General features: G+C 40.9%; 1 pseudogene; it reads right to left on the bottom strand.

Annotated features, from left to right (window-relative positions):
- Positions 1-22,821: 22,821 nt before the first annotated feature.
- On the bottom strand, positions 22,822-24,040 carry LOC140505238 (actin-related protein 3 pseudogene; annotated as a pseudogene).
- Positions 24,041-24,750: the final 710 nt, after the last annotated feature.

Raw genomic sequence — 24,750 nt, 5'->3', positions numbered from 1 at the left:
CCAGGCTTCACCACTCCCAGGGAGTACTAGAAGGAGTAGGAGAGAGGAGAGGGGTATAGATGTGGGGAGGGGGGGACGCCTTTCTCTGCTAGGGTTCACATACTCCATGTATACAGGCTTCTATGAGGGCACGTGGCAAAGGAGGCATTTGAGTTTCTCTAGCTCAGGGACTCTCTGTGCTGATCCCTGGCTGACACCAACATGGCTTAAAAATAGAAAGAATCTGAGGAGAATTTCTGAGAGGTGTGTTTTTTCTCTTTTTAATACGCTAAGTGAAGGAGATGGCTTGGAACAGAGATGTCAGGGCTGTTCTGCCCAGGAGATGGGTAGGCATGATGTTCTGTTGGTTCACTGGAAGTAGCGACATTGGAGGCTTACTTGTGGCCAGGGAAGGGTCATCACCAAGTCCTAGGCCCTAGGGGGTCCTTCAGATGTTTAGCTCCATTAACCTTTAGCACAGTTTTAAAGCCTTTTGTCTAGGCTAAGGCTAGGTGATGCAGTGGATAGAGCTCATTTTCCTTATTCAAATCTGGCTCAGATATGTACTAGCTGTGTGAGCCTGGAAGAGTTTCTCACCTAGTTTGCCTCAGTTTCCTCATCTGTCAAATGAGCTGGAGAAGGAAATAGCAAACCACTCCAGTATCTTTACCAAGAAAACCCTAAATGGGATCATAAAGAGTTAGGACTGAAACAACTGAACAATTACAAAGAGTGCTCAGAGAACCAAGATAATTCTTCCTCTTTCTTCTTGTTTAGTAGCAGAAGCCCAGGCAACATGAAATATATATAAGCCTCAAAACCTTTCTTCCTGCCCCAGCTGAGTAGGGATCTGGTGCTAAGCTAAAGACTCAGTAGCCATGTAGGCAGCTAAGTGGCACAATGGATAGAGGGCTAGTCTTGGAGGCCCCAAGATCTGACTTCAAATCCTATCTTAGTCATTTAATAGCCATGTGACCCTGGTCAAAACTCTTCATCATTCTCAGTCTTGATTTTCGTATCTGTGAAATGGGAATACTAATACCCTTCATCTCATAGGGTTGTTGTGAAGGTCAAATGAGATCACATATACTGTAAGCTCTATAAACCTTAAAAACCTTCTATAAGTATTCATTATTATTATTAGAACTCTCCTTTTTCCTACCTTGTTGTCTAGTAGTACATGCCAAACTACGTAACCTTTCTCCCTTACTTTTTGCATCTCTAGGAATCTGATGCTAAAGTCAATAATAATATACTGATGTTGCCACTGATCTACCAATGGTAGGTTTAGAACATCATCTCCCACCCTGAATAATAGGATGAGTTTATAGATAGCCACCCACATCCTAGTACCTAAGTTCATCTCACTCCCCATCTATGACAAGATTATAATTACAGCAGCAACTCATTAATATATCACTTAAAGGTTTACAAAGTGCTTTTCTTGAAACTAACTATTCTGTGAGGGAAGGAGTATATGTATTACCCCCATTTTACAGGTGAGAAAACAGATTTAGAGAAGTGACTTTCTTCATTTGTTTCCACTCTTGATCTGGGGACCTGGGGTTAGATTTAAATATGTGATCATAGGCCAATTGACCTACATGGGGACTAAACCCTAAAACTAAACCTCATTAAAGCTATGCCCTAATCCAAGAACCAAACATACCCATTCTGGAGTCAGACACTCCCTCATTCTACCGTGGACTACTCAGAGATCATAATCTGCTTTTGTAGGACTGAAGTGTGACCCTCCGTTTCAGCAGATTCTGTGGAGATGACATGATCTCCACAGGGGTTCCCCAAGAGCTCTCTGATGGACCCCCTCTCATGTAGGTCTCAGGAATCAAACTCCAGCTGTCAGCTTCTTCCTGGGAAGGACAGTGAGGTGGGATTCCAGTTTCTAGGCTGGGGCTGGATATGTGAAGATTGCAACATCCAAGGGAAACTTGTTCCCTATACTTGGATATTCAGACACCCAATAAGTCCTTGAAGGAGAGCATGCCAGATACTTGCCACCTTCACTCCCACCTTTAATCAGGCATCTTTGGTCTCTAATAAGACACTGAAGAATTGGACTAATTTCAGCATCTGGTTGAGGATGTTTGACTCCCACCAGGCATTACTGTGGTTCCTCTGGGCAGCTACCCTGCTCTCTACCCCTATTTCTTTCCTTTGCTAGTCATGAGATGACTTTCATTCTTTCAGATGGTACTTTTTAATGCATTAAGTATTAGGAACTTAGAAGTGGCAGAATTTGCCCTAGAAACTTGCCTCATCATTTAACATCACCCCTACATACACACATACTCCTCCCATCTATTCCCCCCAATCAAATATGTCCAATGAATCATAAATGACTCACTTGGAAGGTTTCTGGGCAAGATTTTCCAGAGTGGTTTCAACAACCCAGAGCCTAGGAGAGTCAGCTTGTCCTGTAGAGAGGTATCTTTAATTAGCAAGTATATACTGAACAGCAACCTTGCACCCAACATACCACTAGGCACTGTAAAGTTGGGGTAGGGGAATATAAGAAAGATAGAAAATATTGTTGTATCATTTTAGTCATATCCAACTCTCGGTAACCCCATTTGGAGTTTTCTTGACAAAAACACTGGGGCGATTTGTCATTTCCTTCTCCAGTTAATTTTACAGATGAGGAAGCTGAGGCAAATTTGGTGAGAAACTTGTCCAGGGTCACACAGCTAGTACATATCTGAGCCAGATTTGACTCAGGAAGATGAGTTTAATATTCCAGGCCTGGCATTCTATCCACTGCACCACATAGGTGCCCCAGAAAACCTAATACATCTCTTCAAAGAGTATCCACCAGAAACGTGCATTGTCCATGTCACATAATAGTTGGTTAGGAAGCAGATTTGCTTCAGGTGTCTATTGCCACCTGCTCCTGGGAGAGAACAGAAAGGTCCTGGCAAAACAGGATGATTACCCTAGAGACAATTCAGCACAGACCCATGCTGCCAGTATATTGGGTACAGTATCCAGAGCCTTAGACCACTCTTCCTCCCAACTCCTTTTCGAGGACTTTTTTTAAATGTGCAGACTCTCACTCACTCAACCCAGGCTTAGAAATACATATGTCATGACCTTCTAAGGGAATCTGACTCTAGATGCCTTGTTGGTTCTGTGGTCCCCCATGCTGTCTTGTGGGCAAGTCAGATTGCAGAAAGAGTCTCCAAAGTGACTGAAGAACATCTACAGGGGCACTAGGGAGGCAGGTATGTTCTGGCTTGACCCCCCAGACTTAGGCAGTCCCTCATCTTAGGCCTTGTCTCCAAAGAAGGTCACACATGAGCCTCCACAGGCCATATGGTTGATTCTCCTGTGTCCTTAAGTATTCTCTTGTACCCTAAGTAAAGGTTTCCCAGGTCAGATCTACAAAGCAATGCACACCGGCAAGCCAGAGAAAAGAGTTAACTTGGGTTTGCCATTTCCCCTGGATTGTCTGCCCCCCAGGCAGCTCAAAGGATGAGTCTGCTCACCTTCGCTCAGCCTCGCTCCCCTGGTACCTTCTGACAGTGGCTCCCCAGCAATGAAAGACTACCTGCAGCCCCTTCCACTCCCTGCATTGGCTTTTACACTGTGGGAGGGAGCAGGGAGGGCAGGTGGCTTCATTAGCTCTCTGTGTTATGGATGCTGGTTAAGAGAAGGAAGAGGGAAGAGGCTTGGCATTTACTCCTTCTTCCCCCATTACCCAAGAATAAGACCCCAGTCCTCTTTGTCAAGAGTATCTGCATGAAGAAGGTCTTGGTTGTACCAACCAGTGATGGTATCAGTATTGAAATAAGCTCCAGGAGGGAGAAAATCACGAATGAATCAAAGACAGATATTGGCACAAGCCTGCTAATAGTACTCTCGGTTTCATAGAATTATAGAAATCCAAACCATACTTCAAGGCCTTCCTAGATGTTTTCGTACTACTCAATTAAATTCAATTTGGAAATTTATTAATGGTTTACTATGTGTGAGGCATTGTGCTAGGCCCTGGAGATAGATGGACAAAAATGAAACAGCTTCTGCCCTCAAGAAGCATGTATTCTACTGGGGGAAAGCAATACATGCGTAGACAAATCAATAATGTGTATACATGTGTATGTTATGCATGTCCATGCACATGTGTGCATGTGTATGTATGTGCATGCACCATGTATGTTATAGTATGCACGGTATATACATGTTTATTTGCATCATCTGTGTTATATGTGCATGTGTGTGCATATGTATGTATATATAGTATGTATGTGTGAGGGTGTGTGTGTGTGTGTGTGTGTGTGTGTGTGTGTCAAGGGTTTGAGGATAGAGACTGAACTTGTGATTTCATTGGTACAACAAGAGATCCTGGTGAAGCATTTCCCCTACTCCTTCACCTCTGAGAGGTTAAGGGATTTGCCCAGAGTCAGTTATCACAGGTCAGAGGGAAGACTCAACTCTAGGCCAGTTCTCTATTCACTGTACCACATAGACATAGTCATAGATAAATATACTGGATTGGACCTGTGAAGATTAACTTTATCCTGGGGCAGGGAATTGTGGTTATGAGGTTATGTAACATGCCCAAGAGTCCCAAAGGATGTGTGTGTGTCAGAAGTAGGACTAAAATCCAGACATATACGACATATATACAAAGGAAATAAAAAAATATGCAGGGGTAAGAGCATCAACAAGAATGGGAAGGGTCCCAGAAAAGTCCAATGGAGGAAAAAGCACTTAAACCGAATTTTGAAAGGAGCCAAGAATTCCCAAGGGAGGCTGCTAGGTGGCTCCGTGGATAGAGTCCTGGGTCTGAAATCAGGAAGACCTGAGTTCAAATCTGGCCTCACACACTTACTAGCTGTGTGACCCTGGGCAAGTCATTTAACTTCTGTTTGCCTTAATCCATCAGAGAAGGAAATGGCAAACCAAATTCCATGCTAATAAAGAGCCATGGAAAGTATTGGCATTCTATGGTCCACAGAGTCACGATGAATCAGACACAATGTAATGACTGAATAGCAAAGAATTCCCAAGAAGAAAGGATGAGGAGAAGAGAGCATGTCCATCATTGAGAATAGCCTCTACAAATGCATGGAGCCAGCAGATGGATGAGCTTTTCTTCCTGCCATCTAGTATATAGGATTTTTTTTACCTGTTCTGTGTTCTTGTATTTTATTTTGCACTGCACTTCAATATCTGGAGGATTTGTGACAGTGTGGGTACTCCTTTCACCAATACAAAACCATAGAAGAGCCCCCATTCCACCCCACCATGCTTGAACAGATGGCATGCATGAGTCATTTTAGTAAAATTAAAATTGATTAGCTGAATCACAGAATTTCAAAAGTTGAAAGAGATTTTAGAGGTTTTTGGAATATTTGCAATTGAATAGATTCTCTCTTTTCCTTAAAGACAACTCAAGTACCACTTTTTAGACAAGCCTTTCCAAGTCCCACCTACCCCCTAACTTGTGCAGGGATGAGGAACCTGTGGCCTTGAGGTCACATATGACCCTCTAGGTCTTCAAGTGTGGCCCATGGACTGAATCCAAACTTCACAGAACAAACCCCCTCAATAAAAGAATTTGTTCTATAAAACTTGGATTAGTCAAAAGGCTACATCCAAGGACATAGAAGGCCACATGTGGTCTCAAGACCACAGGTTCCCCACCCCTAGGTATTCTTCCTCCCTAGCTCCCTTATATTTAACCATCTTGTCTCTATTTTGGATTGATTCTGCAGATAATTGCATACATACTTGTTGTCTCATTGTATAAGTTCTTTGAGAGTAGGGATTGTTTGATTTTTTGTTGTATCTTTGGTACCTAACACTGTACCTGGCACATAGAAGATATTTACTAAATTCTTACTGATTGTTTGATTGTTTGATAGGAATTTCCTCCACAATGTCTTTGCTTGAAGACCTCCATTGATGGGGACATCCATTCCAATTCTCCATAGCAACCATCATTAACAAATGAATCATTAGGAATTTTTTTCTTTAAGGCAAAATCTGCCTTTTTGCAACCATTGTTTCTAGTTCTGCTTTCTGGAGTCCAAGCAAGATGCTTCAGCCCTTCTCCACATGATAACCCTTCAAGTACTTGAATCATATCCTACTCTAAGTCTTCTCTAGGGAAAAAATGTCCACTTTCTTTAACCAAAGTTCTTATGACATGGCTTTTAGTTCTCTCACCATGCTGGGCATCCTCTTCTGGACATGTTGTATTTTGTCAATGTCCTTCCTAAAATGTGATTTTTCAGAAGAGATTAATAGAATACCTAGGACAGTAACTAGGGTGTGACAACTGTATATCTGCCCTAGGGCATCAACATTTAAAGTTTACTCAAAGTGCTTACCCTTTATCATCAGGATAGATACAGTTAAATGTTGCATTTAGTTAGTAAATATAATTAGTTAAAATAGAAAGCTTCTAGACTGTATTACCACTTCTATCATGCCCATCATGATGGACTAACCTCATTGTGCCCCAGGGTCTCTACTCATGAGAACAAATCATGGGGAACTTTGGTGTTGTCTGGTCAGTGTATTTTGTAAAGCTTGCCTCAAGGCATCAAAAATTCTGTTTTTAGCTCTGATAATAGTCAAGACATTCTCGAAGCAAGTAAGAATATAAAGAGACTCTCAGTCCCCAAATTTGGAAACTTTCTATTTCTATTTTATTTTTTAATTAATTAATTTAAGTTTTCAACATTCATTTCTACAAAATTTTGAGTTCCAAATTTTCTCCCCATCTCTCCCCTCCCTCCCAAAACACCGTGCATTCTGATTGCCCCTTCCACCAATGAGCCCTCCCTTCTAACACCCCTTCCTTCCTTTATCCCCATCTTCTCTCTTGTCCTGTAGGCAAAGATAAATTTTTATACTCCATTGCCTGTATTTCTTATTTCCCAGTTATACGCAAAAACAATTCTCAACATTTGTTCCTAAAACTTTGAGTTCCAACTTATCTTCCTTCCTCCCTCCCCCCCCCCCATGCCCACTGAGAAGGCAAGCAATTCATTATAGGCTATGCATGTGTACTTTTGCAAATGACTTCTATAATAGTCATGTTGTGTAGGACTAACTATATTTTTCTCCATCCTATACTGCTCCCCATTTCTTCTATTCTCTCTTTTGACCTTGTCCCTCCCCAAGAGTGGTTACTTCTAATGCTCCCTCCTCCCATTTGCCCTCCCTGCTTATCCCCTTCTTCCCTACTTTCCTGTAGTATAAGATAGATTTTCATACCAAATTGAGTGGGCATGTTATTCCTTCCTTGAGCAAAATGTGATGAGAGTAAGCTTCACTTTTCCCCTCTTACCTCCCCCCTTTTCCCCTCCATTGGAAATGCTTTTTTTTGCCTCTTCTATGAGAGATAATTTGCCCCATTCCATTTCTCCCTTTCTACTCCCAATATATTCTTCTCTCATCCCTTAATTTTCTTTTTTTAGATATGATCCCTTCCTATTCAACTCACCCTGTGCTCTGTGTGTGTGTGTGTGTGTGTGTGTGTGTGTGTGTGTAATCCCTCCAACTACCCAGATACTGAGAAAAGTTTCAAGAGTTACAAATATTATCTTTCCATGTAGGAATGTAAACAGTTCAACTTTAGTAAGTCCTATGTGATTTCTTTCCTGTTTACCTTTTCATGCTACTCTTGATTCTTGTGTTTTGAAAGTCAAATTTTCTTTTCAGCTCTAGTTTTTTTCATCAGGAATGCTTGAAAGTCCTCTATTTCAATGACTGACCAATTTTTCCCCTGAAGTATTATACTCAGTTTTGCTGGGTAGGTGATTCTTGGTTTTCATCCTAGTTCCTTTGACTTCTGGAATATCATATTCCAAGTCCTTTGATCTCTTAATGTAGAAGGTAATAGATCTTGTGTTATCCTTATTATATTTCCACAATACTAGGATTGTTTCTTTCTAGCTGTTTGCAATATTTTCTCCTTAACCTGGGAAGTCTGGAGTTTGGTTACAACATTCTTAGGAGTTTCTCTTTTTGGATCTCTTTCAGGAGGTGATCAGTGGATTCTTTCAATATTTATTTTGCCCCCTGATTCTAGAATATCAGGGAAGTTTTCCTTGATAATTTCATGAAAGATGATGTCTAAGCTCTTTTTTTGATCATGGCTTCAGGTAGACCCATAATTTTTAAATTGTCTCTCCTGGAAATGTTTTCCAGGTCAGTTGTTTTTCCAATGAGATATTTCACATTATCTTCCATTTTTTCATTCTTTTGGTTTTATTTTATAATTTCTTAGTTTCTCATAAAATCATTAGCTTCCATCTGTTCCATTCTAATTTTTAAAGAACTATTTTCTTCAGTGAGCTTTGGAACCTTCTTTTCCATTTGGTTAATTCTGATTTTTAAAGTATTCTTCTCCTCATTGGCTTTTTGGACCTCTTTTGCAAATTGGCCTCGCCTATTTTTATAGGTGATATTTTCTTCAGCATTTTTTGGGTCTCCTTTAGAAAATCTTTCATGATTTTCTTGCATTGCTCTCATTTCTCTTCCCAGTTTTTCCTCCACCTGTCTTATTTGATTTTCAAAATCCTTTTTGAGCTCTTCTATGGCCTGGGACCAATGCATATTTATTTTGGAGGTTTTGGATGCACAAGCCTTGACTTTTATGTCTTCCCTTGATGGTAAACGTTATTCTTCCTTATCTAAAAGGATAGAAGAGAACACCTGTTCACCAAGACTGTAACCTTCTATAGTCTTATTTTTTTCCCTTTTTGGGCATTTTCCTGACTAGTTACTTGACCTTTGGGTCCTTTGTCAAGAGTAGGGTATAGTCTGGAGACCTGTAAGATCTTAGTTCCTCCAATCAAAGGAGAGGAGTTTACTCTCTGGCCAGGCTCAAGGCTAAAGTTCAGGTTAGCTGCACAGTTCCTCCAGGGGCTTTAGGGAGGGGCGGGGCTGCCACTCAAGGCTGAGATTCAGATCAACTGCTCAATTTCTCAAAGGGCTTTATCCAACATTGGATGCTGACTGATGCCTGCCCTGCCACTGTAGCCACCACAACTGCTGCTGCTGCCTGGGGCTGGGGCCAGGGGAGGACCCTGTTCCTTTGTCACCAAGGTGAAAAAGCCCTTTCACTGACCTTTGAAGCTTCCTTTGGCACCTGTGGGTTGAGGGATCTGTGAACTGGGCAGCCACCAGGCATTCTTCTGCTCAGGCCTGCTCTAGTCCTCCTTCTGGTGCAGCATGGCCAATGCTGGGCTGGGCTCCACTCCATGTCTGATGGGACATACCTCTCCCATCGGCCTTCCAGGTCTCCCTGGGCTGGAAATCTCCTCCACTCCACTGTTCTGTGGCTTCTGCTGCTCTAGAATTTGTTGAGAGTCTTTCTTTATAGGTATTTTATGGACTGTGGGGGAAGAGTATGTGTGTCTTTCTACTCAGCCATCTCGGCTCCACCCCCAGAACATACTTTTTATGTAGGATCATTAATGTTTAATTGTATATTAGCTTTTTTTTTTTTTTTGCTTCCATGTCACACCATTTTTTTTTCATATTGAAACTGAAACCCTTGGGCCTTTATCAAATCAGTGGAAGTCTAGCCATGATTCTCCCATTCTCTACTTTTATAGTTGACTTTTTTGTGCCAAGCATAGCACGTTAAGTTTATTCCTATTAAATATCATCTCGTTAGATTTGCTTTATTTTTTCATCTATCAGGATTACATGATCTTAAATCTGCCTTCCAAGGCATTACCTATCTTTCACAGATTTTTGTCATCTGTAGATTTGATTGCTATGCCATTTATGCTTTTGTCCCAGTCATTAATAAAAGTGATGAACAGAATAGGGCTAATCTTTTAGTGATAAACCTCTCTGAATTTGGACTCTAGCCAACAAGTATATAATCTACCTATGATCCCATATTCTTAACATTTCCACATTGGAAGGACCTTCTAGACTTTGCACCCTATACAAGGTCCTATGCCATGATGAGTCAAGCTTTAGTGAAGGATTTCATAGTTACCTTATTTTCATGACAGATTGTGACCTCCATGAGTGAAAGAAATATGTCTCAATTGCTTTTGTATACTCTTCAACACAAAATATTCAACACACAATTCCCAGTACATAATGGGCACATGCACAATATAATGCTGGAGACTGAGTTCTGGACATGAAGTTAGGGTGGTTGATGTAAAGTTCCTGCCTTCCTATCACTTTACTGTGTGACCGTAGTCAAATCATTTAACCACCCTGAGTTTCATCCTCTGCAATGATAAAATAGAGAGAATAATACCTATAGTACTGATTTCACAGGTTTGTAGTGAGGTTCAGATGAAATTAAATATATACATTTGCAGTCTTTGAAGTGGCATGTAAAGGACAGCTAATATAATAAATTTAATTTTTGAATGAATGAATGAATACAAAGAATGTTAGAGTTGGAAAAGATTGTAGAGATTATCTAGTGATTCTAACCCAATGCCATCATTTTATGGAGGAGGAAACTGAGCCTCAAAAAAGTCTTTGCACACAGTCACATGACTACTAATAAGGGTCCAACCTGGGGCTTGAACCCAAATCTTGTAAAACTAGATGGAATGCTCTTTTTGCTATATGAGGCTGAATCCAGGTTATAAGGCATTATTGAGAAATTACTGACATATCTAGTTTTTGTTAATTGCTTTGCACAAACATATATTGGTTATCTTATAAAGCATTTGCTCTATATGCTGGGGCGGCGGGGAAGGGGGGGACGGTGGTTCATGACCAAACTCTTCCAGTCCCTGGGAAGTCTAAAGAATAAATAGCTGCACTGGTTCTTCTGTTCTCAACCTAATGGTTTGTTTATTTAGCTGACTTCATTAGGAACTCTTAGAATATCTCAGAGCAGCTTAAAAAAATCCCCAACAGTAGTTAGCTTCATAACCAAAAGAGTAAATAACAAAACAATATATGATTTAACCAGGTTTAATAATACTTGGATGAGCTAACAGCCCTTAATTAGGCCAGCAGCCCCCAGTTAAATAAACATACCATTGAATTAAATTTATAAGTGTCAACACAGATCCAATCTTTTAATTTGCTGATCACTGATGGACATTTTACCAATTGATAGACCTTGGCTACCTTTTTTCTTCTGTATATATGTGTATCCCTTGCTTGTGTAACACACACTCTACTTTGAAAACACTTGAAAAGTGCTTTCATATCTATGATAGGAACAGAAAAATAGAGTTGAAATGTACCACAGGATCCACCTAGTCTAAACTCCTAATTCTAAAGAAAAGGAAACTGCAGCCTTCACAGGTGTGTGACTTACCATGCATACACAGGTAGTAAGCATTAGAACCAGGATCTGAACCCATGTCCTCTGATTCCAGATACAGCACTCTTTCATACTTTACAGTGGTCATGCTGGTTTAGTGTCACTATACAATGCTGCTACTAACAGTTCAAGTGACTATGCTTTGTTGATTTTCCACAATCTGAGAGACTTCTTTGGGGGATAGTGCAATGAATGAATGAATGCCTACTGGGACAGAATAAACCCAGCAGCCTTGATAACACTATCAAGCCTGAAGACAAAGACTGGGATGTTATTAGTGCTGTGGGCCAAGATGAAAAACAGTCTGCCCCTTTTTTACAGGGCCATCACTGCTCAACCCCAACAATCTCTCCAGATTATTGCTCAAGAAACTAAATTTCTGCTTTCAAGTAATACAGGTGTTCCTTTTTGAATAATGCATACCATGTACTACAACTGGACCAAGGACAAGCACTCCAGAAATTGGGGCTTTCATTTGATTTCATTAGTTTGGATCCAGACCCAGGCACTGTCAGGATTTTCAAGGAGGGAGTGGGCAGTGCTGGGGATCTTCAAGGAGGCTCAGTCATTCTTAGATGAGGATAGCAGACAGTCTACAGCCAGAGAGCAGGGGCAGAGCGGTTTCCTTTGCGATAACTCTTCTGGATTCTTCTCTGGAAGGGACTGAGTTTCTGTCTAGTGAGGACAAGGAAGGCTTTGATGCTTCTGTAGACCTAGGAGTTGAGTTGAATGTCTTTTGGGAACATTTGGCATGTGTTGGAGCTAAATAACCTTTCAGACCTACTTTGAAACCTATTCCCCACTTCTGCCTGGTCTCCAAGTTGAGTACCATGAGCTAGAAGCAGGAGTCAGGAATACAGCAGTAGCAGGGTCCAAATAAGGTCAAGATCAAGATAGCAAAGCCAGGATACCAAGACAGAATCAGAAACCAAAAACAGGGTCCCAGAATTCTAAGAATAAAGGTCAACTCAAAAGAGACAAACTCCAGGGAAGTAGGACTTCAAGCTGTCTGTCCCTTTTTATGGGTAAATCAGATCCAGATCCATGGTGAGTGGGTGGGATTAGTCAGAGCAGTAAAGTAGGTCTACATATTACTCTGTCCTTGAGCTGTCAGAGGGCCACATCTAATAGTCAGCCTTTTCCAATGCTCAGCCCTGGACTCCTCTGATGATGGCATAGTCCCTGTCGATGCTTTGTCTTTGATGACAGATGCTGACATGCCTAATATAACGGGAACAGCTCCACAATCTCTGGGGAAGATAGGGCTGCAATTTGACATTATTTCTAATTGGCCCAATCAGTAGAATTGAGACCCAGCCCTAACGAGATGGTAGCCTTGATCTTCTCCCAACCTGGGGAAATCTCCACCTTGAGACCCCATGTCCTGATTAGTGAGTTCTTAGCCTGGAATATAATTTCATGAGGGGCTTTTTTCATTTCACCCCAGACTCCTCCTCTCCAGCTGCTTTATCCCCACCAGGGGATTCTTCCCTCCACCCATTTTAGCTCTTTATGTTTTGTTCTGTCCCCTCCCCATTAGAATGTGAGTCCCATGAGGCCAGGGTTTGTCTTGTTTGTACGTACAACACTTGTAAGCTCTTAAGAAATATTTCATCTCCAAAGCATACTCTTTTGTTTTTTTGGTTTTTCCTTTCTTGTGGTTTTCTCCTTTTGTTCTGATTCTTCTTTCCTAACATGACTAATGTGGAAATACGTATAATATGATTGCACATGTGTAACCTATATCAGATGGCATGTCATCTTGGGGAGGGGAGAGGATAATGAGGGAGAAAAAGATAAGTGAATATTGAAAGCTATCTTTACATATAATTGGAAAAAATAAAATCTTATTAACTGGGAAAAAAGAAATTTCTCATCTCTCTGTCTCTCTCTCTGTCTTTCTGTGTGTGTGTCTGTCTGTCTCTGTCTCTCCTTTCCAGGGGTGCATTGATCAATATTTAACAACTGACCATTGGGGAACAATTATCCTGACAGACTTCTAAGTTTGTTTTATTAATATTTTCTCCATCACTTTCTTAACTCTGGGGATCTACAAAACAATAAATTAAGCCCTGGTGTGCCAATTTCCAAGGTGTAGATGCTCACATTGAAAATTCAACAGTGGGCTCTCTTCAGCCTGTTTAAGCTGCTCCGATACAGTCCTGTATCTGTCTATCCTCATAGCATGTTCTAGTTTGGAGGGCCTTCATGAAGCCCAGACTCCTCTGCTTTGTTCCCTCCCTGTATCACCTCTTCTAGGCACCATTATTTTCTAATTGTCTGGGAGGCAACACAACACAATGCTTAATAGTGCTTAAGCAGGTGCTTAATAAATACCTGTTGATTGATTGGCTGCCTGACAAGTAACAGACTTAGAGTCAGAAAGACCTGGGCTGAAGTCTCAGTTGTTACTTAGGAGCTATTATGTGATCCTAGATAATTTATCTAACTTTTGTGTGTGTGCACATGTGTGTGTGTGTGCGTGTGTGTGTGCGTGTGTGTGTGAAGAGAGCACTTTGTAAACCTAAAAGCACTGTATAAATATGACCTCTAGGCGTGTCGTTGTTAATGCCTGAGACCACTCCCCTGAGCAGTTAACTGGTGAACCAAACAGAGCACCCAACCTCAAGTTAGGAAGACCTGAGTTCAAATCTCACCTCAGACATTTACTAGCTTCATGACCCTGGGCAAGTCACTTCACCTGCTTTGTCTCAGTTTCCTCATCTGTCAAATAAGCTGGAGAAGGATGGTAAGCCACTCTAGTATCTGTGCCAAAAACAAAACAAAACCCAAATGGGGTCACAAAGAGTCAGAAATGGCTGAAAAATGACTAAGAAAATAAAAGATTCTTAAGGATGAAATACACTCTCTCTTCATTCCATCTCCCCAAAGGCCCAGTGAAGGTACTCTTGCTAATTCCTTTAGGAATCCTTCTTCGATCCATCCCCTCCAACCCCAACTAAAAGTAATGTTGCCCTATACAAATTTTCCAGAGTCATTTTTTTTCTGAATCTCTCCTTTGCCCCATCACACCCTCCTTGTTATCAGGCTTAATTGTGTACAAGCATGATATTGTAGTGCAGCAGTGTCAAATTCAAATAGAAACCAGGACTGCTAAACCATACATAAAGATCCCTATGGACAGCATGTTGACTGAGTTTTAAAATGCAGTATTATCTATGCTTCATTGTATTTTGATTTCTTTTGTTAAATATTTCATTTTAATATGGTTGAGGCCACACTTGGGAGTGTTGTGGGTGACATGTTTGACATCTTTGGTGGAGGGCAGAGAAAACTGACCTCCAGGCCAGGAAGTCTTGGGCCTGAAGTTCTACCTCGGAGAGATACAGTTCTGTGATTCCAAGCAAGTCAGAGTTCTAGGCAATTCTTTAATAGTGTACCGGGTGCAGAGAAGGTGACAGCCTGCACTGGAAGAGAGAGTTTTCACCTGGGAGCTCCCCATATGGCACTGTGCCTGGCAAAGACTAAGTACTGTATAAATATTAGCTATCGTTATTATTAATGAAATCACAAATCCAGTCCCAAGCCCAATGCCTATGCTTGTCTATCCTACCATTAAAACCAAAGCTTCTGGAAGTCAGACACTGTGTTGTTTTTCCTTTTTGTCACACAAACATGGTGCCTATAATAGTGTTTCCATATGGTTTGTCGTTGTTGCTGTTCAGTCATTTCAGTTATGTCTGATTCTTTGTGACTCCATTTGGGGTTTTCTTGGCAAAGATACTGGAGTGGTTTTTCATTTCCTCCAGATAAAGATACTAAGGCAAACAGGGTTAAATGACTTGCCCAGGGTCACGCAGTTAATAAGTGTCTAAAGCCAGATTTGAGCTCAGAAAGATGAGTCTTACCGATTCTAGACCCAGTGCTCTATCTACTGTACCACCTTAGCTGCCCTTTTCATATAGTAGGTACTTAATAAATGACAATATTTTCTACTACTTAGATAGTACTGTGATGTTTATGAAGCACTTTACAAATATTATCTAATTTTAACCTTATAACAACCCTGGGAGGTAGGTGCTATTACACATGTGTGTATAAACACACATATAACATATATGTTCACATATACACATATATACATATACAGATACACACACACATATATATACACACATATATTTATACATAATTGGTGAATTGAACATACACACCATGTCCCAGTCATACCAGTTTCCCTACTGTCTCCCAACCACAATATACTATTCACACCTCACATTTGCTCATGCCATTCTCCTCACTGGAATCTGTTACCTTTCTCTACCTCAAAAAATCCTTCCCATCCTCCAAGGACTAGAGTTAAGTCCAATCTCCTCCAGGAAGTTCTGGAGCCTCTGCTATTCTCACTGATCTCTCCCTCTTTTAAATTCCTATAACCAGTACCACATAGGTTAGCAGTTGATTATAGAATATCTGATCTCTATTTAGACTACAGTAAAAAGGCCCTATATTTGTGTTATGCTTTTCAGCTTCAACTTGTTTCTGCACACAGCGTGGTAGATATTCCCATTTTATACATGAGAAGACTGAGACACAGAGAACTCATTGACTTAACTGAGGTCACATGACTAACAAAAATAAGATTTAAACTGGCATCTTCTGATGCCAAACACAACACTCTTTCACATATGTTGTGCCAACTTTTTGTTCTTCCAGGGCAGGGGCTATTTTGGTTTTTCTTGTATAGTTCAGTGCTAGGCATGCAGTAGGTGCTTAATATGAGTTTATTGAATACATCCAGGTTGACTGAGCCCTCATTTTGCTAAGGATGCCAGACATGTCATCATCACCAGACTCCTCCCTCAGTCAACACAAGGATAGGAGAAGAGTAATTTACAAAGCTGTACTAGGCACCTGGATGTTTTATATAATCAAAGGGATACTTCCTCTCTCCCTTTCTTTCACTGTTGACATGGTTACAAAATCTTATTATTAGCCCAGAGGATGGGGTAATAGGACACGACATTCACATTGTTACTGTTTTAAAGAGCTGAGGCTCTTCTGGAGAACAATTTGTTTATTGTGGAGATAACGCCGCCTGTACATCAGATGCATCCTTTCTCTGGTCTCATCCCTCCTCCTCATTTCTCAATTCTGGGAGAGAGACGTCTGTGCAAGGGAAGAAGAGGGGGTTCTGGCTTCCTCCTTTCTCAGGTTCTCCCTCTTTCCTCTCCCACTCCTTTGATGGAAAGACCATTCTCATTGGCCACCTATGACCCCAGGAGGAGGCTTGGACATGAGAGGCTTCAGGTGGGAAAAACAGAGTAGCAGGATTGGGCTGACTCATAAAAAAAGAGAGATAAATCGAGATAAAATTGTTTCCAAATTTGAATGCTTTTCACTATTTTCTGTGTGGTGTCTGCAGTGCTCTAAGATTATTCCCTCTCGGGGGCTTCAGAAAGCTGTAAATAGAATGAATTGCTTTTAAGGGTAGACTGTGGTAGTTCCTTCTCAAGAAAATATATGCTAATGCATGTAGACTCTCATTATTGGGGAGACCTGTGGACCAGCTCTTTTATGTCTATGAAGAGCAGGTTTCGGATTGCTAGTATTTTGCCAAAGTCTTTATCATGCGTGGGCTGAATATCTAGTAGAGAAAGACAGAATGAAAACTCGCTGGCCCACTGGAACTCTCCTAAGCAGGTGTTTAAAATTGCACCTCTGCTCTCCCAGAAGAGGGATAAAATGAGGCAGGAACAGGAAAACTGTGGCCCCCTCCAAAAACTAAGGGAAAATGACAAGTCAGTTCTTTTTCCTTTTCTCAGAAGAGGCCCCAAGGAAGTAGAGGGACAAAGGGGGCAAGGAAAGTTTGGAGCCCTAAGACAATCTCTATTTTCATTCTAGGGGACAATATGGGAAAAGTGCCAAAGTTGGAGTCTGAAAGCCTGGGTTCAAATCCTTTCTCTTCAACTTACTGTGTGACCTTGGACAGGTCACTTAACTCTCTGGACCTTGCCTTTCTCAACTCTAAAACTGAGAGGACTGGCTTAGATAATCTCTAAGGCCACTCCAACCCTAAAGCCATGATGGATTGAGCAGGTGCTTGGTGAGTGAGCCATCTGAAGTCAACATCATCAGGAGTCTCCCCTGTCCAGAAGGTGGCAGCAGGCTACACACATAAGCTGCCCTGCTTAGCCCATTGGGTGTCCTGGCAAGGGGGGCTGGCTGTGTCTCAGCCTCACCTGTCTGCTCCAAGGCTGCTTCAGTTTTGGGGAAAGTGGGTTAAGTATTCCTCTGCTTTGCAAGGAAAGCAGCCAACAAATGAGATATCAAACGCAGCTTCCCGTGTAAGAGATCAGTCTCTAAAACGTACACACATGCCGGCACTCTGCTGGAGATCCTTGGCTTTACAGACCAGCTTCATTTATGATTCATAAATACTTTTGCGCACGCACACAGGCACACACATATACATGCAGACACCTATGAAATCTATAAAACACACACAGACACACACACACACACACACACACACACACACACACACCATAACCTCCAAAGGAATTTTGTACTGTATCATCTGCATTCAGATGCAACTAAATGAAGGGGAAAAAAACGTGAAGATGTTTTTAAAAAAGAAAGAAAAAAGAGAAGAAGATAGCTCAGAGGAGCTCTCTCTTTGAAGTGCTGAGATCTAGGGAGGTTGGCAATTGATGACTTGTCTTGAAGATAGCTCTCTGAAGGGGCTTCTTTAGCCATGGAGAATTTCACTGGCTTTAGTTCACTTACTGTTAGGATTGGTAGAAGACAACAGAGACAATAGAATCATTCCTCTGGATGACAGGTATGGATAGGAGCTAGACATGATTTCATTGGTTAAAAGGAACTCCCAGATGAGGCAGTTCCTGCTACCAACGCAGACTGGCAGTTACTCCTTCTCTGCCACTAATGTGTTTTTACAGAGCTGCCTAAGAGAAGTTAAATAACTTGTCCAAGGTCACATAGCCAATGCACATGAGAAGCAGGACTTGAACCCAAGTTCTCCTAACTCTGAGGTCAGCTCTCCATCCACTATGCCATCACAGTGACCAGCTAAGTGTTTCTATAAAAGATGTTTTGTTGGTCCCATTTTCCTGCTGTCCATGAGGTGATCTCACCTGTAGCATGCAGGGGAATGTGCTGAGGGGGAGGAAGCCGAGGATATGGTCTTGACAAATGAGATGCATATGTGGTCAGTTAGTGATGCCATAATATCACCCCAACCTTTAAACCTGGGGGAGCTACTGATTTTTTTAGATCAGGTATTCCCAACTGTTAGACCATGACCTAATGGTAGCTCCTAAAGTTTTGCACAATAGTTTTCTGAGTTAGGCCCAGCAAATTCTCCAAAGGCCAAGGGAAGCAGGATGACACATTTCCTCATTTTTAAGGTGGCTATTCCTTAAGCAGCCTAACTAGTCAGTTTTAAGAACTGTGGTAGTGAGAACTTTGAGCTTCTTTGAGCTGGTGATGGAGAGAAGGAGGAATCTGCCACTGTGTCTTTGGAAGCCCTGAACCTGAGGACTTGGCTTAGCCCCTCCTGCTCTCCAGGCAGGTCATGAATATGCATGTTTCTAGAGTATAATTCACCAGCAAGGTAGTGCTGGATCTAATTGATTTGAGATGCATCAGGCAAGCCCTGTGCCCAAGCTGCCTTGCCCAAGTACAGCAAGAGCATTCTGCTGGAAAGAGGGAATTAGTCTTGACTCTGGGATTATATCTCTTCCCAAGGCATCAATATTCTATTAAAGATATGGAACAATATAACACTAATTGAGGAGCTCCATTAGAGGGAAGAGAAAAAATGGGGGTCTGATTTTACCTTTTGGACTAATGACACCCCCTCAATAACTTTATGCTCCCCATTTGGGCTTCATGGATAAATGATCACATGACAATGAAAAAATTGTCAAAATTATGTTGTCTCCCCCAAAAGAGCAAAAGGCAAAAACAGCAAACAGCTTACATCTGTTTGTATCTATTGGGAAAGGTGTCTTCACAGCCCAGTGGGAGGCAATGAGTTGTCCTCTTTCATTTTACTTTGGCCCAAAATGACCTAATCAATTGTTTTGATCCAATCAAAAAGAAAAAGTCCAAATTGCAAGAGATATTTGTCAAACCAATCTCATCTGATGCTCTGATGACAAGGGATTCAACTCCCTTCTACTGGAAACTTTGCTTTTCTGGGGAAAAAAACAACCTCTAGTCACTTTGGGTTTTGGATAATAGTGGAAAGTTAATGGAAATATCTAATACTTATATAACACTTTAATGTTCATAAGTCACTTGATATGAATTCTCTCGCTTGATCTTCACAATGACCCTGGGAGATTGGTGCCATTATTACTCCCATTTTACAGAAAACTGAGACCAAGCAAAGTTACATGATGTTCCAACAATCTCATAGTGTCTGAGGAAGGATTCCAAGTTGGGCTCTTGTTGACTCCATCTCCTACACCACCTAGATGAGAAGGAATTGAACATTTTTGCGTGACCCCTGTATCCTCCTGTTCTCCCTTTAGTCTCTCCACAAACAACTGAGATTTAGGAATGATGATGGCAGTGATCTGTCCCTTCCCAAGAAAAGAGTTGGGGGGTAGGGTAGCAATAGTCAGCATCAAAGGGACAGCAGTTCAGGCAGATTGAGGCCAGAAGGCTCTTGCAGATTCCACGTTACAGACTATGCATCCACTTTGACCAAGATAACACTTGATGTGCTATGTCGTGCTCTCCTAGGTACTTCCCATACTTAAATGGCAAAGGCCCCAGTCCTTCTCTCCAGGGATCTTTAATTTTAAGATAGAGTACTTTATCCATAGTCAACTGAATTATACTCTGCTTTGAACTATATTGAGGAAATAGGAAGGGCTGGGTGATGTGGTGGCTAAGAATTTTGCTTTGCCCCACTAATTTACTTTCTTCTTTTATATAGATAGGTGGCACATTAAATATAGTACTAAACTTGGAGTCATCAAGATGAGTTCAAATCTTGTCTCAGATACCTACTAGCTATGTGACCTTGGGCAAGTCATTCAACTTCTCTTAGCCTCAGTTTCCTCATCTATAAAATGGGAATAATAATACTACCTACCTTCCAGGTCTGTTGTGAATACTAAGTGAGATAACATATATAAAACGCTCTGCACACCTTAAGGCATCTGTCCCTTGTAAATTGTGAAGTCCTATGTAAATGTTATTGTTATAATAATCATTATTCTCCATATAATCTTCCTTTGTTGATGACTTCTTTTTCCAAAGACTCTCAAATAGACTTCTCTAGTCTTCAATTCTCTCCTGAGTTTCAGACTGTCATCTCCAGTAATATCAAGTATCCCCAAAGTCTTAACATAGTTTTCAGTTTTTATACATTTTTATATTAGAGGTAATTTATATATAGCTTGTAAGCCATATACAACTCTTTTGGGATATGTCCACTTGAATGTTCCCATGAACACTTCAAGTTCAACTTCTCTCTGTTTCCAATAGAGGATCTGGGTTTGAATCCTGGCTCTGAGACTAACTAGATATGTGCCTGGGCAAGTTTCTTTTCCTCTATGGACCTCAATTTTCTCCTCTCTAAAAGGAATTGTTGAACTTTATAATCTCTAAAACTCTTTGTAGTTCTAAAGTCTATGGTCCTCCATGATCTTTTATTCTTGACTTCCTCATTTCTGGTAATGACCCTAAGATGCTCTCAGATCAACCAAGCTCAAAATTATCTTTCACACCTCCCTCTTCCTGAGCTCTCTCTCTAAATCCAGTTAGTCATCATTCATTCTTCCTTTGCAGAAGGAAGATGTTTTTTCTTCCTTTGCCTGGAGGCCAGCAACAAGGAATCCTGAGGGAGGGTCAGGAGACAGCATGTGCCAGGTAGGTCATACCATCCCTACCACCTTCACCACCATCTTCCCTCAGATCTTGATGGAGTCATCCCAGCTAGTTACACCCAAGAATCCTGGAAACACCAGTCCACTCTGCAGTCATCATCCACAGAAGCATTCCCTGCCTTCTCAGCAGCTACAGCTACTAAAAGGTCTGACCACCAAAATTCTCAGTACTGTCACATGGTTCAACAATAGCAACAGATGTAGTATTATGGATGGAAATGACCCTAAATCAGATTCATTACCATATGGCAGATGCTTTACCACTGTACCTTAAGTTCCACTGGACCTTTCCATGAAACTTGCCCATGAAGCAGAGTAGTCTAGTGGAAAGGGAAAGGATGTTTGCACTGGAGTCAGAAGACCTGGGTGGAATCCTAGCCCTGGCATTTACTCTGTGTCACATTAGACCAGTCATTTAACTTCTCTGGGCCACAACTTCTTAATCTTTAAAATGCGGCGATTGGATTAGATGATCTTTAGAGCCCCTTCCAACACTAAATCTATGATCCTATGAAACTGCCTATATGTGTTCTTTGTTAGAATGTGAGCTTATGCTATCCATCTCCAGAGAAAGAACTGATGGACTCTGAATGAAGATCAAAGCATACTATTTTCACTTTCTTTTTTTGTGGTTTGGTTCCTTTTGGTCTGTTTCTTCTTTTACAGCTATGACTAACATGGAAATATATTTTACATGATTGCATATATGGAAAACCTATATAAAACTGCTTACCTTTTAGGAAGAGGAGAGGGAAGGAATGGAGAAAAATTTGGAACTCAAAATTTTATAAAATTGAATTTAAAAATTGCCTTTACATATAATTGGAAAAAATAAAATACTACTTAAAGAAAGAATGAGTTCCTTGAGAGCAGAGATTGTCTTACTTTTTTTTTCAAAAGAAATTGTGTGTTTTTATTGGAATGGTGTTATGCTTAGTACACCAATTTTGATATTCAGATTTGTTTTTTATCAGAAATGACTCTACATAACTGCAATACTGGTCCAACAATCTTGTCTTTACTTTTAAAGCAAGAAACAGAATAAGAGTCTTCAGAAAGCACTAGCAGGAATCTGTTAATCCAAGATACTAGCTCTAGTTCCAAAAAGCACTTGCAAAGACAACCAGATTTCTTTTTTTGGATGGCTGAAATTTTTAATAACTAGAATAACATGAGTGTGTAATCAAGTGTCATGAGATTTTTGTTTTAAATTTACCTTAGAGTTGGTCTCTCTTTTTCTCAAATACAAGTTATTGACATTTTTTTCTCAAAGTATAAAAAAGTGTGAAATATAAACAAGCTCTTGCATTGTACACACTTGGAAGTATACAATTCAAGCATTATAGAGCTATCTACATACCGTTAAATTCCATCAAATCTTAGATAATCCATTAATATATAAAATGTCCAGTCACGGAAAGAACTAAAACCCACTTCTTTTTGTTACACACGTATTCAAATATTATCGAAAGTAAAACACTTTTAATCATTTTGGCTTTCTTCTACATTCGTAAGTTGATACATTTATTAAAATATTCCTGTTGAATTATGTTTGATCTTTTCCTTGTCAAGTCAGTTTTTATCAGCCATCCAGACCAAACAGGTCATCAGAAAGATGAGCCCTTCCCCAGTTCCCTAACTGTTATAACCATGAAGTCAATTTTAAGACATGACCCCAAACATTGGGTTGTGGTGGCAAATACTAAGTCTAATTTCTTCATAATCCTTTTTGGTGTGGTGTACTTGGTAGAACTCAGGTGTGGTCCCCTAAACCATACTGCATATCGCTGCACGTGGTATGTAATGACTTGCACATCAATAGGCTTGGGCTTCAGTCTACCACCACTTAATGCTTCACTTAGTTTCAGCCTTGCATCAACAGTTCTTTTCAAATCCCATTGTAGGCAATGTCCAAAATCCCTGAACATGGTTGAACCCCTAGAGAGAACAATATTCTTGTAGACAGGACGTCTGACATCGATGGGACAGTTCCGAATTACCTCATCTACTACTTCTGAGACAGGTTGTGTGAAGTCTGGATTAGTAAACTCTGGGTGAAAGAAGATTTCTGGACCTAGGAACTGCTCATAACCAACATCAATGGAAAGTTCTTTTTTTTTGAGATTGCATTGATTCCAGTATACTGTTTAATCCACTTTGACCCATCTGTATCATACTTGTTAAATTCTTTGACTAAAATCTGGACAGACATAACTATAATGTTCCTTTGCTGCCTTAGCTGTTTCCAGGGATTGTTCAGGAGGAATTCCTACTTCTCGTTCTCTCAATAACTGCTGAATAAAATATGTTATATCTCTCCCAGCAATTGGAATGTGCTTGATACAATGGCCAATAACATACCCTTCAGCCACTGGAATGACATGAGTGACACCATCTCCACTGTCTATAACTGTACCAGTCAGTATTTGCTCTCCTACTTGTCTTAATGTCCAAGATGCAGCTAAAGCAAGGATAGCCTGTACAACTACGTATAGGCCTGGAACATTAAAGGATTCAAACATAATTTCAGCTGTATATTCCCTGTTTTCTGGTGTATTTAGAGGAGGTTCAGTCAAAAGAAAATAATGATCTTCAGGTTCTGCCTTTAGGTATTTAAAGATCACTTGTTCCGTAAGTCTCTCCATCAAGTCCCAATCTTCAACTATACCATGGCAGATCAGCCACTTTGTTGCATAAGTTGGCTTTTCTATTGCTTCATCCCCAATAAAGAAGTCTAAATCATCAACACCCTTCATCACCTTCCTTTGTGCTTAATCTCCTACTTTTGCAGATTCCTTGATAAGCAATACATGAGGGGATGATAAACTGTGGTTCTGTATTTCCAGCATATCCAAGTTTTGTATATCCGGTGCCATAGACCACCACAGGCTGACAGCCGTCCCACCATCTTCCGCCTCCTCCTCCTCTTGGTGCAGCGGCTGCCGCTGTCGGATCTGTGCTGGATGCAGGGAGGATGGGGGGCTGGCGGCGGGAGCTATCTAACCATCCACAGCCAGGCCAGCCTCGCGCTTTTGCGAGGCAGAGAAGAAGCTGAAGCAGCTGCAGCGGCGGGCCTTACTTTTCTATTTGTATCCCAGTCTTTGTCACCATTCTTCATATCTAGTAAAAGCTTAATAAATGATGCTTTATTCATTCAGTCATCCTAGTCTCACTCCTTTGATTCAGGCCTCTTTTCATCCCAGGACTACTATAATAGTCACCCTGCCTCTAGCCACACCCTCTCCAATCTACCCTTGATACTGTTGTTCAGTTAATCTTCAAAAAGGGTTATTTTACACAATTATTAATTCTTGCTTCCTTCAACCTCCACTAGTCAAAATCACGTAATGACTTTCCATTGCCTAACAAGGAAATCCAAACACCAGTTTTGCATTCAAAGCCATCCACAGGTGGACTCTAACCTTGGATATCATGACGTCATTGGGTATCCATTCATTCATCTAAGAGGCTTAGAGTAGATGATCTCTAAAGCCCCTCCTAGTTCTCAGTTCAACGGCCTTATCATTCCTCTCTTATGTCCAACTACTCATCTTCTTTAACCGTCCTCTCTGGCCAAACTAATCTATTCAC

Source organism: Notamacropus eugenii, chromosome 5 (assembly GCF_028372415.1).
Source record: "Notamacropus eugenii isolate mMacEug1 chromosome 5, mMacEug1.pri_v2, whole genome shotgun sequence".
Taxonomy (NCBI): domain Eukaryota; kingdom Metazoa; phylum Chordata; class Mammalia; order Diprotodontia; family Macropodidae; genus Notamacropus; species Notamacropus eugenii.
The sequence above is the reverse complement of the archived record's forward strand: the minus strand, read 5'-3'. Positions and strand labels throughout refer to the sequence as shown.